The sequence below is a fragment of the Manis pentadactyla genome, chromosome Y (assembly GCF_030020395.1).
Source record: "Manis pentadactyla isolate mManPen7 chromosome Y, mManPen7.hap1, whole genome shotgun sequence".
NCBI classification, from domain to species: Eukaryota; Metazoa; Chordata; class Mammalia; order Pholidota; family Manidae; genus Manis; species Manis pentadactyla.
Window position 1 is genome coordinate 2,776,165 of NC_080039.1, and position 19,503 is coordinate 2,795,667.

Below are 19,503 nucleotides of genomic sequence, written 5' to 3' on the forward strand. Positions count from 1 at the left end.
TGCGTTCTGTGAATCCGCTTCTGCTTTGTTCGTTCAGTTTTTCCTTCATTCTTACACTCCACAGATCAGTGAAATCATTTGGTATTTCTCTTTCTCTTCTTGGCTTTTTCACTGAACATAATTCCCTCCAGCTCCTTCCATGGTGCTGCCAATGGTAGGATTTGCCCTTTTCTTATGTCTGAGTAATATACCATTTTGTATATGTACCACATCTTCTTTATCCATTCATCTACCAGTGGACATTTAGGTTGCTTCCAGTTCTTTGCTATACTAAACAGTGCTGCAATAAACATCGGGGTGCATCTGTCTTTTTCAAACTTGATTGCTGCTCTCCTGGTATATATTCCTTAAAATGGAATTCCTGGGTCCAGTGGTGAATCTTTTCTGAGCATTTTGAGGAACCTCCATAATCCTTTCCACAATGGTTGTATTAATTTACATTCCCACCAGCAGTGTAGGAGGGTTCCCCTTTCTCCACAGCCGCAACAACATTTGTTGTTGTTTGTCTCTTGAATGATAGCTATCCTTTGTGGAGTGAGGTGATAACTCATTGTAGTTTTCATTTGCCTTTCTCTGATAAAAAGAGATGTGGAGCATCTTTTCATGTGTCTGTTGGCCATCTGTATTTGTTATTTGGAGAACCGTCTGTTCAGTTCCTCTGCCCATTTTTAATTGGATTATTTGTTTTTAGTTTGTTGAGGCATGTGAGCTATTTATATATTTTGGGCGTCAAGCCTTTATCGGATGTGTCATTTACAAATATATTTTCCCATCCTGTAGGGCTCCTTTCTGCTGTATTGTTGGTGTCTACTGCTCTACAGAAGCTTTTCACCTTAATATATTCCCACTTTTCATTTTTGCTGTTGTTTTCCTTACCCGGGAGATATTTTCAAGAAGAGGTCACTCATGTTTATGTCTAAGAGGTTTCTGCCTATGTTTTCTTCCAAGAGTTTAATGGTTTCATGACTTACCTTCCGGTCTTTGATACATTTTGGATTTACTTTTGTATATGGGGTTAGAACGCAGTGCAGTTTCATTCTCCTTCATGTAGCTGTCCAGATTTGCCATCACAATCTGTTGAAGAGACTGTCATTTCGCCATTGTATGTCCATGGCTCCTTTATCAAATATTAATTGACCACATATATTTGGGTTAATGTCTGGAGTGTCTAGTCTGTTCCACTGGTGTGTGGCTCTGTTCTTGTGCCAGTACCATATTGTCTTGATTACTATGGCTTTATAGTAGAGCGTGAAGTTGGTGAGTGAGATCACCCCTACGTTATTCTTCTCTCTCAGCATTGCTATGGCTATTCGGTGTCTTTGGTGTTTCCGTGTGAATTTTTCATTTATTTGTTCCAATTCATTGATGAATGTTGCTGATGATTTCATAATAAAACTTCAAATCTGTATATTGCTTTGCTCAGGATGGCCATTTTCATGATATTAATTCTTCCTAGCCTCGTGAATGGGTGAGTTTCCATTTGTTAGTGTCGCCTTTAATTTCTCTTAAGTGTGACTTGTTGTTTCCTGAGTATATGTCTATCACTTCTTTGCTTAGGGTTATTCCTAGGTATTTTATCCTTTCTGCTGCAATTGTGAACGGAATTGTTTTCCAGATTTCTCTTTCTACTGGTTCATTGTTCGTGTACAGTAAAGCTACAGATTTCTGTGTGTTAATTTTCTATCGTGCGACTTTGCTGTATCCCGATATGAGCTCTAGTAGTTTTGATGTGGAGTCTTTAGGGTTTTTTATGTACAATTTCATGTCATCTGCAAATAGAGACAGTTTAACTTCTTGTCTACCAATATGGATTCCTTGTGTTTCTTTGTTTTGTCTAATTGCTGTGGCCAAGACCTCCAGTACTGTGTTGAATAACATTGGGGAGAGTGGCATCCCTGTCTTGTATCCAATCGCAGAAGAAAAGCTTTCAGCTTCTCGCTGTTCACTATGATGTTGGCTGCGGTTTTATCATATGTGGGCTTTATTATGTTGAGGTACTTGCCCTCTATACACATTTTGTTGAGAGTGTTTATCATGAATGTTTGTAGAACTATGTCAAACGCTTTTTCAGCATCTTTGGAGATGATCATGTGGTTTTGTCTGTCTTTATGTTGATGTGCTGGATGATGTTGATGGATTATCAAATGTCGTACTATCCTTGCATCCCTGGGATGAATCCCACTTTGTCATGGGGTATCATCCTTTGGATGTATTTTTGAATTCGTTTTGCTAATACGTTGTTTTGTATTTTTACATCTACGTTCATCAGGGATAATCGTCTGTAGTGTTTCTTTCTTTGGTGCCATCTTTATCTGGCTTTTCCATTAGAGTGATATCGGTTTCATAGAGTGAGTTTGGGAGTAATCCCTCCTCTTCTATTTTTTGGAAAAGTTTATGGAGTATGGGTATTATGTCTGATCTGTATGTCTGTTAAAATTCCGAGGAAAATCCATCTGTCCCGGGAATTTGTTCTTTTTTAGTTTTTCGCTTACTGATTCAATTCCGTTGCTGGTAATTGGTGTGTTAAGATTTTATGTTTTTTTCTGGGTCAGCCATGGAAGGTTTTATTCTCCTAGGAATTTGACTATTTCTCCTTGGTTTCCCAGCTTATCATCGCATAGGTTTTCATAGTACTCTCTTATAATTCTTTGGATTTCTGTGGTGTCCGTCGTGGTTTTTCCTTTTTTATTTCTGATTCTGTTGATGTGTGTTTTAACTCTCATTTCCTCTTAATATGTCTGGCAAGACGCTTATCTATATTGTTTATTTTCCCGAAGAAAGAGCTTTTGCTTTTGTTGACATTTGCTAATGTTTTCTTCTCAACATTATTTATTTCTTCTCTGGTCTTTATTTATTCCATCGTTCTGCTGACCTTAGGCCACATTTGTTCTCCTTTTTCCAACTTCGATATTTGAGACTTTAGACCATTCATTTGGGATTTTTCTTCCTTCTTTACATGTGACTGGATTGCTATATATTTTCCTCTTAAGACTGCTTTTGCCATACCCACAGTAGTTTTAGCTTTCTGTTGTTGTCATTTGTTTAAATATAATGCTGAATCTCCATTTTAATTTGGTCTTTGAGTAATTGATTATTTAGGATCATGTTGTTAAGCCTCCATGTGTTTGTGAGCCTTTTTGCTTTCTTTGTCCAATTTATTTGTAGTTCTAATCATTTGTGGTCTGAAAAGTTGGTTGATAGGATTTCAATCTCTTGGAATTTACTGAGACTCTTTTTGTTGCCTACTATGTGGTCTACTCTGGAGAATATTTCATGTGCACGTGAGAAGAATGTGTGTCCTGTTGCTTTTGGAGGTAGAATTGTGTAGATATCTAATAGGGCCATCTGTTCTAGTGTGTTGTTCAGTGCCTCTGTGTCCTTACTTCTTTTCTGTCTCTTGGATCTGTCCTTTGGAGTGAGTGGTGGGTTGAAGTCTCCCAATGTGTATGCATTGCATTCTATTTCCTACTTTAATTCTGTTAGTATTTGTTTCACATATGCTGGTGCTCCTGTGTTGTATTCATATATACTCATAAAGGTTATATCCTCTTGTTGAACTGCGCACTTCATCATTATGTAATGTCCTCCTTTATCTTTTTTTTTTTCTTTCTTTTTAAAATTTTTTGTGCTTTATATATGATTTGTATGTTTATCCCACTTTTCCCGTTATTCTGTTTATAATTGTTATTAATTTTTTTTAATATAAAGGTGAAGTGGTTGGTAGATGCAAGATAAAAGTAGAATACACGGTTTAGTGTTGTAAGAGAGCACATGTAGATGATCAGGTGTGTGCCTGTGGACTAAGTGTTAGTCCAAGCTAGACAAGGGCAATAAAACATCCACGGATGCAGAGATCCCTCAAAACAAGGACATTGAGGTTTTAAGCCTCACCTCTGTAGATTCCCAATTTCTCACCTGATGGCCGCCCTGCGACTGTGCCTCTCTTATGTTGTTCCTCCCTTGAGGAATCTACCCATCTCTGGCTAACCAGTCATCTTATGGGACCACACAGGGAAGTTTAAATTTGATAAGTGAGATAGAAGAAATATTGTTTGAAAGGGTTAGCTTTTTACTTCTTTGCAGTTTTATGCCATGTGGTTTCTGTGCCCAGCATTTTTCAGGAAGTATCTTTACCACTTGGAAGAATTATCTTACTTGGTAAATTATATATGGGGGACGACTTCTATTTCAGGGCTGTAATTAGCAAGGAAGAAGAAAAGCTATAGAAGTAGCAGACGGACGAAATCATGGGAAGATTGTTTATTTCTTTGAAATATCTTCTTGTAGAGTAACTTAAGCATGTGTAGGTTTTAAACTACTAATTAAATTGCGCACACACATTAACATAGAAGGAATAAACGTACATAACCAAAGCAGAACTACAATTACCAGCCATCTCCAGTGAAACCAAGAAAAACCAGTTAGGCATCCTAGGCATTTGTGAAAATTTATCTACCATATGAAGGATATTGTCCAACTGAACTTGAACGGTCTGAGAGAAATCAGGCAAATTAAAACATCCGATTCCTGGGAACTGTTCACATCCCATATGCTCTATTAACAGTAGATAATTTGTAGTTGTAAGATTTTGGAGTGCTACAACTTGCACTTCTATTAATTCTTGGTTGAGTTCCAAAAGTATAGACACAGTCAAATTGATGTTTTACTCTATGCACAGGCCAGCTTAGATATTTCCTTCTCTGTTTAGTTGACAAGTACAGGAACTGGTGAGACGAATGCAGCTCCAACTGTAGCAGTGCCTGAATCTTTGTTGAAGTTTTTTGATGATCTTCTTCTGGAATGACTCTTCCAGAGTTTGCTGATGTGGGAAGTTCTTCTTCATATCGTGTCTTAGTTCATTTTGTGGTTAGCCCAATTATGTTTTGATCCTCTATATAAGCACAAAGAGAACTTTTTCCCCTCCTAATTTTATGTCAATTATACCATTGTGTAGAACTCAATGGATGTCAACACATAGGAACTGCTCTTTTATGAATAGAGAAGAATATTATCAGAAAACATTACCTCCACACCGATCATCTGCAAATCTTTAACTGATCAAAATTAAGGATATTTTAGGCAAGACTTAATCCTTGATGTACAGTTAACTTTATTCTTTCAGGGAGTTATCCCCCTTTTCTTTCTTTATTTTATTTTTCTTTTTCTTTCTCGTTATCATTAATCTAAACTTACATGAAGAATATTCTGTTTACCAGTCTCTCCCCTATAGCTGGTCCCCACTATTAACCCCTTTCCAGTCACTGTCATTCAGCAGAGCAAAATGTTGTAGAATCACTACTTGTCTTCGCTGTGTTGTACAGCCTACCCCTTTCTCCCACCCACCCCCATTAGCATGCTAATCTTAATATCCTCCTTCTACTTCCCCCCTTATCCCTCCCTAACCACCCATCTTCCCCACTCCCTTTCCCTTTGGTACCTGTTACTCCATTCTTGCGTTCTGTGAATCCGCTTCTGCTTTGTTCGTTCAGTTTTTCCTTCATTCTTACACCCACAGATCAGTGAAATCATTTGGTATTTCTCTTTCTCTTCTTGGCTTTTTCACTGAACATAATTCCCTCCAGCTCCTTCCATGGTGCTGCCAATGGTAGGATTTGCCCTTTTCTTATGTCTGAGTAATATACCATTTTGTATATGTACCACATCTTCTTTATCCATTCATCTACCAGTGGACATTTAGGTTGCTTCCAGTTCTTTGCTATACTAAACAGTGCTGCAATAAACATCGGGGTGCATCTGTCTTTTTCAAACTGGATTGCTGCTCTCCTGGTATATATTCCTTAAAATGGAATTCCTGGGTCCAGTGGTGAATCTTTTCTGAGCATTTTGAGGAACCTCCATACTCCTTTCCACAAAGGTTGAACTAATTTACATTCCCACCAGCAGTGTAGGAGGGTTCCCCTTTCTCCACAGCCGCAACAACATTTGTTGTTTTTTGTCTCTTGAATGATAGCTATCCTTTGTGGAGTGAGGTGATAACTCATTGTAGTTTTCATTTGCCTTTCTCTGATAAAAAGAGATGTGGAGCATCTTTTCATGTGTCTGTTGGCCATCTGTATTTGTTATTTGGAGAACCGTCTGTTCAGTTCCTCTGCCCATTTTTAATTGGATTATTTGTTTTTAGTTTGTTGAGGCATGTGAGCTATTTATATATTTTGGGCGTCAAGCCTTTATCGGATGTGTCATTTACAAATATATTTTCCCATCCTGTAGGGCTCCTTTCTGCTGTATTGTTGGTGTCTACTGCTCTACAGAAGCTTTTCACCTTAATATATTCCCACTTTTCATTTTTGCTGTTGTTTTCCTTACCCGGGAGATATTGTCAAGAAGAGGTCACTCATGTTTATGACTAAGAGGTTTTTGCCTATGTTTTCTTCCAAGAGTTTAATGGTTTCATGACATACCTTCCGGTCTTTGATACATTTTGGATTTACTTTTGTATATGGGGTTAGAACGCAGTGTAGTTTCATTCTCCTTCATGTAGCTGTCCAGATTTGCCATCACAATCTGTTGAAGAGACTGTCATTTCGCCATTGTATGTCCATGGCTCCTTTATCAAATATTAATTGACCACATATATTTGGGTTAATGTCTGGAGTGTCTAGTCTGTTCCACTGGTGTGTGGCTCTGTTCTTGTGCCAGTACCATATTGTCTTGATTACTATGGCTTTATAGTAGAGCGTGAAGTTGGTGAGTGAGATCACCCCTACGTTATTCTTCTCTCTCAGCATTGCTATGGCTATTCGGTGTCTTTGGTGTTTCCGTGTGAATTTTTCATTTATTTGTTCCAATTCATTGAAGAATGTTGCTGATGATTTCATAGGAAAACTTCAAATCTGTATATTGCTTTGCTCAGGATGGCCATTTTCATGATATTAATTCTTCCTAGCCTCCTGAATGGGTGAGTTTCCATTTGTTAGTGTCGCCTTTAATTTCTCTTAAGTGTGACTTGTTGTTTCCTGAGTATATGTCTATCACTTCTTTGCTTAGGTTTATTCCTAGGTATTTTATCCTTTCTGCTGCAATTGTGAACGGAATTGTTTTCCAGATTTCTCTTTCTACTGGTTCATTGTTCGTGTACAGTAAAGCTACAGATTTCTGTGTGTTAATTTTCTATCGTGCGACTTTGCTGTATCCCGATATGAGCTCTAGTAGTTTTGGTGTGGAGTCTTTAGGGTTTTTTATGTACAATTTCATGTCATCTGCAAATAGAGACAGTTTAACTTCTTGTCTACCAATATGGATTCCTTGTGTTTCTTTGTTTTGTCTAATTGCTGTTTCCAAGACCTCCAGTACTGTGTTGAATAACATTGGGGAGAGTGGCATCCCTGTCTTGTATCCAATCGCAGAAGGAAAGCTTTCAGCTTCTCGCTGTTCACTATGATGTTGGCTGCGGTTTTATCATATGTGGGCTTTATTATGTTGAGGTACTTGCCCTCTATACACATTTTGTTGAGAGTGTTTATCATGAATGTTTGTAGAACTATGTCAAACGCTTTTTCAGCATCTATGGAGATGATCATGTGGTTTTGTCTGTCTTTATGTTGATGTGCTGGATGATGTTGATGGATTATCAAATGTCGTACTATCCTTGCATCCCTGGGATGAATCCCACTTTGTCATGGGGTATCATCCTTTGGATGTTTTTTTTAATTCGTTTTGCTAATACGTTGTATTGTATTTTTACATCTACGTTCATCAGGGATAATCGTCTGTAGTGTTTCTTTCTTTGGTGCCATCTTTATCTGGCTTTTCCATTAGAGTGATATCGGTTTCATAGAGTGAGTTTGGGAGTAATCCCTCCTCTTCTATTTTTTGGAAAAGTTTATGGAGTATGGGTATTATGTCTGATCTGTATGTCTGTTAAAATTCCGAGGAAAATCCATCTGTCCCGGGAATTTGTTCTTTTTTAGTTTTTCGCTTACTGATTCAATTCCGTTGCTGGTAATTGGTGTGTTAAGATTTTATGTTTTTTTCTGGGTCAGCCATGGAAGGTTTTATTCTCCTAGGAATTTGTCCATTTCTCCTTGGTTTCCCAGCTTATCATCGCATAGGTTTTCATAGTACTCTCTTATAATTCTTTGTATTTCTGTGGTGTCCGTCGTGGTTTTTCCTTTTTTATTTCTGATTCTGTTGATGTGTGTTTTAACTCTCATTTCCTCTTAATATGTCTGGCAAGACGCTTAACTATATTGTTTATTTTCCCGAAGAAAGAGCTTTTGCTTTCGTTGACATTTGCTAATGTTTTCATCTCAACATTATTTATTTCTTCTCTGGTCTTTATTTATTCCATCGTTCTGCTGACCTTAGGCCACATTTGTTCTCCTTTTTCCAACTTCGATAATTGAGACTTTAGACCATTCATTTGGGATTTTTCTTCCTTCTTTACATGTGACTGGATTGCTATATATTTAACTCTTAAGACTGCTTTTGCCATACCCACAGTAGTTTTAGCTTTCTGTTGTTGTCATTTGTTTAAATATAATGCTGAATCTCCATTTTAATTTGGTCTTTGAGTAATTGATTATTTAGGAGCATGTTGTTAAGCCTCCATGTGTTTGTGAGCCTTTTTGATTTCTTTGTCCAATTTATTTGTAGTTCTAAGCATTTGTGGTCTGAAAAGTTGGTTGATAGGATTTCAATCTCTTGGAATTTACTGAGACTCTTTTTGTTGCCTACTATGTGGTCTACTCTGGAGAATATTTCATGTGCACGTGAGAAGAATGTGTGTCCTGTTGCTTTTGGAGGTAGAATTGTGTAGATATCTAATAGGGCCATCTGTTCTAGTGTGTTGTTCAGTGCCTCTGTGTCCTTACTTCTTTTCTGTCTCTTGGATCTGTCCTTTGGAGTGAGTGGTGGGTTGAAGTCTCCCAATGTGTATGCATTGCATTCTATTTCCTACTTTAATTCTGTTAGTATTTGTTTCACATATGCTGGTGCTCCTGTGTTGTATTCATATATACTCATAAAGGTTATATCCTCTTGTTGAACTGCGCACTTCATCATTATGTAATGTCCTCCTTTATCTTTTTTTTTTCTTTCTTTTTTTAAAATTTTTTGTGCTTTATATATGATTTGTATGTTTATCCCACTTTTCCCGTTATTCTGTTTATAATTGTTATTAATTTTTTTTAATATAAAGGTGAAGTGGTTTGTAGATGCAAGATAAAAGTAGAATACACGGTTTAGTGTTGTAAGAGAGCACATGTAGATGATCAGGTGTGTGCCTGTGGACTAAGTGTTAGTCCAAGCTAGACAAGGGCAATAAAACATCCACGGATGCAGAGATCTCTCAAAACAATGCATTGAGGTTTTAAGCCTCACCTCTGTAGATTCCCAATTTCACACCTGATGGCCGCCCTGCGACTGTGCCTCTCTTATGTTGTTCCTCCCTTGAGGAATCTACCCATCTCTGGCTAACCAGTCATCTTATGGGACCATACAGGGAAGTTTAAATTTGATAAGTGAGATAGAAGAAATATTGTTTGAAAGGGTTAGCTTTTTACTTCTTTGCAGTTTTATGCCATGTGGTTTCTGTGCCCAGCATTTTTCAGGAAGTATCTTTACCACTTGGAAGAATTATCTTACTTGGTAAATTATATATGGGGGACGACTTCTATTTCAGGGATGTAATTAGCAAGGAAGAAGAAAAGCTATAGAAGTAGCAGACGGACGAAATCATGGGAAGATTGTTTATTTCTTTGAAATATCTTCTTGTAGAGTAACTTAAGCATGTGTAGGTTTTAAACTACTAATTAAATTGCGCACACACATTAACATAGAAGGAATACACGTACATAACCAAAGCAGAACTACAATTACCAGCCATCTCCAGTGAAACCAAGAAAAACCAGTTAGGCATCCTAGGCATTTGTGAAAATTTATCTACCATATGATGGATATTGTCCAACTGAACTTGAACGGTCTGAGAGAAATCAGACAAATTAAAACATCCGATTCCTGGGAACTGTTCACATCCCATATGCTCTATTAACAGTAGATAATTTGTAGTTGTAAGATTTTGGAGTGCTACAACTTGCACTTCTCCTAATTCTTGGTTGAGTTCCAAAAGTATAGACACAGTCAAATTGATGTTTTACTCTATGCACAGGCCAGCTTAGATATTTCCTTCTCTGTTTAGTTGACAAGTACAGGAACTGGTGAGACGAATGCAGCTCCAACTGTAGCAGTGCCTGAATCTTTGTTGAGGTTTTTTGATGATCTTCTTCTGGAATGACTCTTCCAGAGTTTGCTGATGTGGGAAGTTCTTCTTCATATCGTGTCTTAGTTCATTTTGTGGTTAGCCCAATTAGGCTTTGATCCTCTATATAAGCACAAAGAGACCTTTTTCCCCTCCTATTTTTATGCCAATTATACCATTGTGTAGAACTCAATGGATGTCAACACATAGGAACTGCTCTTTTATCAATAGAGAGGAATATTATCAGAAAACAGTACCTCCACACCGATCATCTGCAAATCTTTAACTGATCAAAATTAAGGATATTTTAGGCATGACTTAATCCTTGATGTACTGTTAACTTTATTCTATCAGGGAGTTATCCCCCTTTTCTTTCTTTATTTTCTTTTTCTTTTTCTTTCTCGTTATCATTAATCTAAACTTACATGAAGAATATTCTGTTTACTAGTCTCTCCCCTATAGCTGGTCCCCACTATTAACCCCTTTCCAGTCACTGTCATTCAGCAGAGCAAAATGTTGTAGAATCACTACTTGTCTTCTCTGTGTTGTACAGCCTACCCCTTTCTCCCACCCACCCCCATTAGCATGCTAATCTTAATATCCTCCTTCTACTTCCCCCCTTATCCCTCCCTAACCACCCATCTTCCCCACTCCCTTTCCCTTTGGTACCTGTTACTCCATTCTTGCGTTCTGTGAATCCGCTTCTGCTTTGTTCATTCAGTATTTCCTTCATTCTTACACTCCACAGATCAGTGAAATCATTTGGTATTTCTCTTTCTCTTCTTGGCTTTTTCACTGAACATAATTCCCTCCAGCCCCTTCCATGGTGCTGACAATGGTAGGATTTGCCCTTTTCTTATGTCTGAGTAATATACCATTTTGTATATGTACCACATCTTCTTTATCCATTCATCTACCAGTGGACATTTAGGTTGCTTCCAGTTCTTTGCTATACTAAACAGTGCTGCAATAAACATCGGGGTGCATCTGTCTTTTTCAAACTGGATTGCTGCTCTCCTGGTATATATTCCTTAAAATGGAATTCCTGGGTCCAGTGGTGAATCTTTTCTGAGCATTTTGAGGAACCTCCATACTCCTTTCCACAAAGGTTGAACTAATTTACATTCCCACCAGCAGTGTAGGAGGGTTCCCCTTTCTCCACAGCCGCAACAACATTTGTTGTTGTTTGTCTCTTGAATGATAGCTATCCTTTGTGGAGTGAGGTGATAACTCATTGTAGTTTTCATTTGCCTTTCTCTGATAAAAAGAGATGTGGAGCATCTTTTCATGTGTCTGTTGGCCATCTGTATTTGTTATTTGGAGAACCGTCTGTTCAGTTCCTCTGCCCATTTTTAATTGGATTATTTGTTTTTAGTTTGTTGAGGCATGTGAGCTATTTATATATTTTGGGCGTCAAGCCTTTATCGGATGTGTCATTTACAAATATATTTTCCCATCCTGTAGGGCTCCTTTCTGCTGTATTGTTGGTGTCTACTGCTCTACAGAAGCTTTTCACCTTAATATATTCCCACTTTTCATTTTTGCTGTTGTTTTCCTTACCCGGGAGATATTGTCAAGAAGAGGTCACTCATGTTTATGTCTAAGAGGTTTCTGCCTATGTTTTCTTCCAAGAGTTTAATGGTTTCATGACTTACCTTCCGGTCTTTGATACATTTTGGATTTACTTTTGTATATGGGGTTAGAACGCAGTGCAGTTTCATTCTCCTTCATGTAGCTGTCCAGATTTGCCATCACAATCTGTTGAAGAGACTGTCATTTCGCCATTGTATGTCCATGGCTCCTTTATCAAATATTAATTGACCACATATATTTGGGTTAATGTCTGGAGTGTCTAGTCTGTTCCACTGGTGTGTGGCTCTGTTCTTGTGCCAGTACCATATTGTCTTGATTACTATGGCTTTATAGTAGAGCGTGAAGTTGGTGAGTGAGATCACCCCTACGTTATTCTTCTCTCTCAGCATTGCTATGGCTATTCGGTGTCTTTGGTGTTTCCGTGTGAATTTTTCATTTATTTGTTCCAATTCATTGAAGAATGTTGCTGATGATTTCATAGGAAAACTTCAAATCTGTATATTGCTTTGCTCAGGATGGCCATTTTCATGATATTAATTCTTCCTAGCCTCGTGAATGGGTGAGTTTCCATTTGTTAGTGTCGCCTTTAATTTCTTTTAAGTGTGACTTGTTGTTTCCTGAGTATATGTCTATCACTTCTTTGCTTAGGTTTATTCCTAGGTATTTTATCCTTTCTGCTGCAATTGTGAACGGAATTGTTTTCCAGATTTCTCTTTCTACTGGTTCATTGTTCGTGTACAGTAAAGCTACAGATTTCTGTGTGTTAATTTTCTATCGTGCGACTTTGCTGTATCCCGATATGAGCTCTAGTAGTTTTGGTGTGGAGTCTTTAGGGTTTTTTATGTACAATTTCATGTCATCTGCAAATAGAGACAGTTTAACTTCTTGTCTACCAATATGGATTCCTTGTGTTTCTTTGTTTTGTCTAATTGCTGTGGCCAAGACCTCCAGTACTGTGTTGAATAACATTGGGGAGAGTGGCATCCCTGTCTTGTATCCAATCGCAGAAGGAAAGCTTTCAGCTTCTCGCTGTTCACTATGATGTTGGCTGCGGTTTTATCATATGTGGGCTTTATTATGTTGAGGTACTTGCCCTCTATACACATTTTGTTGAGAGTGTTTATCATGAATGTTTGTAGAACTATGTCAAACGCTTTTTCAGCATCTATGGAGATGATCATGTGGTTTTGTCTGTCTTTATGTTGATGTGCTGGATGATGTTGATGGATTATCAAATGTCGTACTATCCTTGCATCCCTGGGATGAATCCCACTTTGTCATGGGGTATCATCCTTTGGATGTATTTTTGAATTCGTTTTGCTAATACGTTGTTTTGTATTTTTACATCTACGTTCATCAGGGATAATCGTCTGTAGTGTTTCTTTCTTTGGTGCCATCTTTATCTGGCTTTTCCATTAGAGTGATATCGGTTTCATAGAGTGAGTTTGGGAGTAATCCCTCCTCTTCTACTTTTTGGAAAAGTTTATGGAGTATGGGTATTATGTCTGATCTGTATGTCTGTTAAAATTCCGAGGAAAATCCATCTGTCCCGGGAATTTGTTCTTTTTTAGTTTTTCGCTTACTGATTCAATTCCGTTGCTGGTAATTGGTGTGTTAAGATTTTATGTTTTTTTCTGGGTCAGCCATGGAAGGTTTTATTCTCCTAGGAATTTGTCCATTTCTCCTTGGTTTCCCAGCTTATCATCGCATAGGTTTTCATAGTACTCTCTTATAATTCTTTGTATTTCTGTGGTGTCCGTCGTGGTTTTTCCTTTTTTATTTCTGATTCTGTTGATGTGTGTTTTAACTCTCATTTCCTCTTAATATGTCTGGCAAGACGCTTATCTATATTGTTTATTTTCCCGAAGAAAGAGCTTTTGCTTTCGTTGACATTTGCTAATGTTTTCTTCTTAACATTATTTATTTCTTCTCTGGTCTTTATTTATTCCATCGTTCTGCTGACCTTAGGCCACATTTGTTCTCCTTTTTCCAACTTCGATAATTGAGACTTTAGACCATTCATTTGGGATTTTTCTTCCTTCTTTACATGTGACTGGATTGCTATATATTTTCCTCTTAAGACTGCTTTTGCCATACCCACAGTAGTTTTAGCTTTCTGTTGTTGTCATTTGTTTAAATATAATGCTGAATCTCCATTTTAATTTGGTCTTTGAGTAATTGATTATTTAGGAGCATGTTGTTAAGCCTCCATGTGTTTGTGAGCCTTTTTGCTTTCTTTGTCCAATTTATTTGTAGTTCTAAGCATTTGTGGTCTGAAAAGTTGGTTGATAGGATTTCAATCTCTTGGAATTTACTGAGGCTCTTTTTGTTGCCTACTATGTGGTCTACTCTGGAGAATATTTCATGTGCACGTGAGAAGAATGTGTGTCCTATTGCTTTTGGAGGTAGAATTGTGTAGATATCTAATAGGGCCATCTGTTCTAGCGTGTTGTTCAGTGCCTCTGTGTCCTTACTTCTTTTCTGTCTCTTGGATCTGTCCTTTGGAGTGAGTGGTGGGTTGAAGTCTCCCAATGTGTATGCATTGCATTCTATTTCCTACTTTAATTCTGTTAGTATTTGTTTCACATATGCTGGTGCTCCTGTGTTGTATTCATATATACTCATAAAGGTTATATCCTCTTGTTGAACTGCGCACTTCATCATTATGTAATGTCCTCCTTTATCTTTTTTTTTTCTTTCTTTTTTTAAAATTTTTTGTGCTTTATATATGATTTGTATGTTTATCCCACTTTTCCCGTTATTCTGTTTATAATTGTTATTAATTTTTTTTAATATAAAGGTGAAGTGGTTGGTAGATGCAAGATAAAAGTAGAATACACGGTTTAGTGTTGTAAGAGAGCACATGTAGATGATCAGGTGTGTGCCTGTAGACTAAGTGTTAGTCCAAGCTAGACAAGGGCAATAAAACATCCAAGGATGCAGAGATCCCTCAAAACAAGGACATTGAGGTTTTAAGCCTCACCTCTGTAGATTCCCAATTTCTCACCTGATGGCCGCCCTGCGACTGTGCCTCTCTTTTGTTGTTCCTCCCTTGAGGAATCTACCCATCTCTGGCTAACCAGTCATCTTATGGGACCATACAGGGAAGTTTAAATTTGATAAGTGAGATAGAAGAAATATTGTTTGAAAGGGTTAGCTTTTTACTTCTTTGCAGTTTTATGCCATGTGGTTTCTGTGCCCAGCATTTTTCAGGAAGTATCTTTACCACTTGGAAGAATTATCTTACTTGGTAAATTATATATGGGGGACGACTTCTATTTCAGGGATGTAATTAGCAAGGAAGAAGAAAAGCTATAGAAGTAGCAGACGGACGAAATCATGGGAAGATTGTTTATTTCTTTGAAATATCTTCTTGTAGAGTAACTTAAGCATGTGTAGGTTTTAAACTACTAATTAAATTGCGCACACACATTAACATAGAAGGAATACACGTACATAACCAAAGCAGAACTACAATTACCAGCCATCTCCAGTGAAACCAAGAAAAACCAGTTAGGCATCCTAGGCATTTGTGAAAATTTATCTACCATATGATGGATATTGTCCAACTGAACTTGAACGGTCTGAGAGAAATCAGACAAATTAAAACATCCGATTCCTGGGAACTGTTCACATCCCATATGCTCTATTAACAGTAGATAATTTGTAGTTGTAAGATTTTGGAGTGCTACAACTTGCACTTCTCCTAATTCTTGGTTGAGTTCCAAAAGTATAGACACAGTCAAATTGATGTTTTACTCTATGCACAGGCCAGCTTAGATATTTCCTTCTCTGTTTAGTTGACAAGTACAGGAACTGGTGAGACGAATGCAGCTCCAACTGTAGCAGTGCCTGAATCTTTGTTGAGGTTTTTTGATGATCTTCTTCTGGAATGACTCTTCCAGAGTTTGCTGATGTGGGAAGTTCTTCTTCATATCGTGTCTTAGTTCATTTTATGGTTAGCCCAATTAGGCTTTGATCCTCTATATAAGCACAAAGAGACCTTTTTCCCCTCCTATTTTTATGCCAATTATACCATTGTGTAGAACTCAATGGATGTCAACACATAGGAACTGCTCTTTTATCAATAGAGAGGAATATTATCAGAAAACAGTACCTCCACACCGATCATCTGCAAATCTTTAACTGATCAAAATTAAGGATATTTTAGGCATGACTTAATCCTTGATGTACAGTTAACTTTATTCTATCAGGGAGTTATCCCCCTTTTCTTTCTTTATTTTCTTTTTCTTTTTCTTTCTCGTTATCATTAATCTAAACTTACATGAAGAATATTCTGTTTACTAGTCTCTCCCCTATAGCTGGTCCCCACTATTAACCCCTTTCCAGTCACTGTCATTCAGCAGAGCAAAATGTTGTAGAATCACTACTTGTCTTCTCTGTGTTGTACAGCCTACCCCTTTCTCCCACCCACCCCCATTAGCATGCTAATCTTAATATCCTCCTTCTACTTCCCCCCTTATCCCTCCCTAACCACCCATCTTCCCCACTCCCTTTCCCTTTGGTACCTGTTACTCCATTCTTGCGTTCTGTGAATCCGCTTCTGCTTTGTTCGTTCAGTATTTCCTTCATTCTTACACTCCACAGATCAGTGAAATCATTTGGTATTTCTCTTTCTCTTCTTGGCTTTTTCACTGAACATAATTCCCTCCAGCTCCTTCCATGGTGCTGCCAATGGTAGGATTTGCCCTTTTCTTATGTCTGAGTAATATACCATTTTGTATATGTACCACATCTTCTTTATCCATTCATCTACCAGTGGACTTTAGGTTGCTTCCAGTTCTTTGCTATACTAAACAGTGCTGCAATAAACATCGGGGTGCATCTGTCTTTTTCAAACTGGATTGCTGCTCTCCTGGTAAATATTCCTTAAAATGGAATTCCTGGGTCCAGTGGTGAATCTTTTCTGAGCATTTTGAGGAACCTCCATACTCCTTTCCACAATGGTTGAACTAATTTACATTCCCATCAGCAGTGTAGGAGGGTTCCCCTTTCTCCACAGCCGCAACAACATTTGTTGTTGTTTGTCTCTTGAATGATAGCTATCCTTTGTGGAGTGAGGTGATAACTCATTGTAGTTTTCATTTGCCTTTCTCTGATAAAAAGAGATGTGGAGCATCTTTTCATGTGTCTGTTGGCCATCTGTATTTGTTATTTGGAGAACCGTCTGTTCAGTTCCTCTGCCCATTTTTAATTGGATTATTTGTTTTTAGTTTGTTGAGGCATGTGAGCTATTTATATATTTTGGGCGTCAAGCCTTTATCGGATGTGTCATTTACAAATATATTTTCCCATCCTGTAGGGCTCCTTTCTGCTGTATTGTTGGTGTCTACTGCTCTACAGAAGCTTTTCACCTTAATATATTCCCACTTTTCATTTTTGCTGTTGTTTTCCTTACCCAGGAGATATTGTCAAGAAGAGGTCACTCATGTTTATGTCTAAGAGGTTTCTGCCTATGTTTTCTTCCAAGAGTTTAATGGTTTCATGACTTACCTTCCGGTCTTTGATACATTTTGGATTTACTTTTGTATATGGGGTTAGAACGCAGTGCAGTTTCATTCTCCTTCATGTAGCTGTCCAGATTTGCCATCACAATCTGTTGAAGAGACTGTCATTTCGCCATTGTATGTCCATGGCTCCTTTATCAAATATTAATTGACCACATATATATGGGTTAATGTCTGGAGTGTCTAGTCTGTTCCACTGGTGTGTGGCTCTGTTCTTGTGCCAGTACCATATTGTCTTGATTACTATGGCTTTATAGTAGAGCGTGAAGTTGGTGAGTGAGATCACCCCTACGTTATTCTTCTCTCTCAGCATTGCTATGGCTATTCGGTGTCTTTGATGTTTCCGTGTGAATTTTTCATTTATTTGTTCCAATTCATTGAAGAATGTTGCTGATGATTTATTTCATAGGAAAACTTCAAATCTGTATATTGCTTTGCTCAGGATGGCCATTTTCATGATATTAATTCTTCCTAGCCTCGTGAATGGGTGAGTTTCCATTTGTTAGTGTCGCCTTTAATTTCTCTTAAGTGTGACTTGTTGTTTCCTGAGTATATGTCTATCACTTCTTTGCTTAGGTTTATTCCTAGGTATTTTATCCTTTCTGCTGCAATTGTGAACGGAATTGTTTTCCAGATTTCTCTTTCTACTGGTTCATTGTTCGTGTACAGTAAAGCTACAGATTTCTGTGTGTTAATTTTCTATCGTGCGACTTTGCTGTATCCCGATATGAGCTCTAGTAGTTTTGGTGTGGAGTCTTTAGGGTTTTTTATGTACAATTTCATGTCATCTGCAAATAGAGACAGTTTAACTTCTTGTCTACCAATATGGATTCCTTGTGTTTCTTTGTTTTGTCTAATTGCTGTGGCCAAGACCTCCAGTACTGTGTTGAATAACATTGGGGAGAGTGGCATCCCTGTCTTGTATCCAATCGCAGAAGGAAATCTTTCAGCTTCTCGCTGTTCACTATGATGTTGGCTGCGGTTTTATCATATGTGGGCTTTATTATGTTGAGGTACTTGCCCTCTATACACATTTTGTTGAGAGTGTTTATCATGAATGGTTGTAGAACTATGTCAAACGCTTTTTCAGCATCTATGGAGATGATCATGTGGTTTTGTCTGTCTTTATGTTGATGTGCTGGATGATGTTGATGGATTATCAAATGTCGTACTATCCTTGCATCCGTGGGATGAATCCCACTTTGTCATGGGGTATCATCCTTTGGATGTATTTTTGAATTCGTTTTGCTAATACGTTGTTTTGTATTTTTACATCTACGTTCATCAGGGATAATCGTCTGTAGTGTTTCTTTCTTTGGTGCCATCTTTATCTGTCTTTTCCATTAGAGTGATATCGGTTTCATAGAGTGAGTTTGGGAGTAATCCCTCCTCTTCTATTTTTTGGAAAAGTTTATGGAGTATGGGTATTATGTCTGATCTGTATGTCTGTTAAAATTCCGAGGAAAATCCATCTGTCCCGGGAATTTGTTCTTTTTTAGTTTTTCGCTTACTGATTCAATTCCGTTGCTGGTAATTGGTGTGTTAAGATTTTATGTTTTTTTCTGGGTCAGCCATGGAAGGTTTTATTCTCCTAGGAATTTGTCCATTTCTCCTTGGTTTCCCAGCTTATCATCGCATAGGTTTTCATAGTACTCTCTTATAATTCTTTGTATTTCTGTGGTGTCCGTCGTGGTTTTTCCTTTTTTATTTCTGATTCTGTTGATGTGTGTTTTAACTCTCATTTCCTCTTAATATGTCTGGCAAGATGCTTATCTATATTGTTTATTTTCCCGAAGAAAGAGCTTTTGCTTTCGTTGACATTTGCTAATGTTTTCTTCTCAACATTATTTATTTCTTCTCTGGTCTTTATTTATTCCATCTTTCTGCTGACCTTAGGCCACATTTGTTCTCCTTTTTCCAACTTCGATAATTGAGACTTTAGACCATTCATTTGGGATTTTTCTTCCTTCTTTACATGTGACTGGATTGCTATATATTTTCCTCTTAAGACTGCTTTTGCCATACCCACAGTAGTTTTAGCTTTCTGTTGTTGTCATTTGTTTAAATATAATGCTGAATCTCCATTTTAATTTGGTCTTTGAGTAATTGATTATTTAGGAGCATGTTGTTAAGCCTCCATGTGTTTGTGAGCCTTTTTGCTTT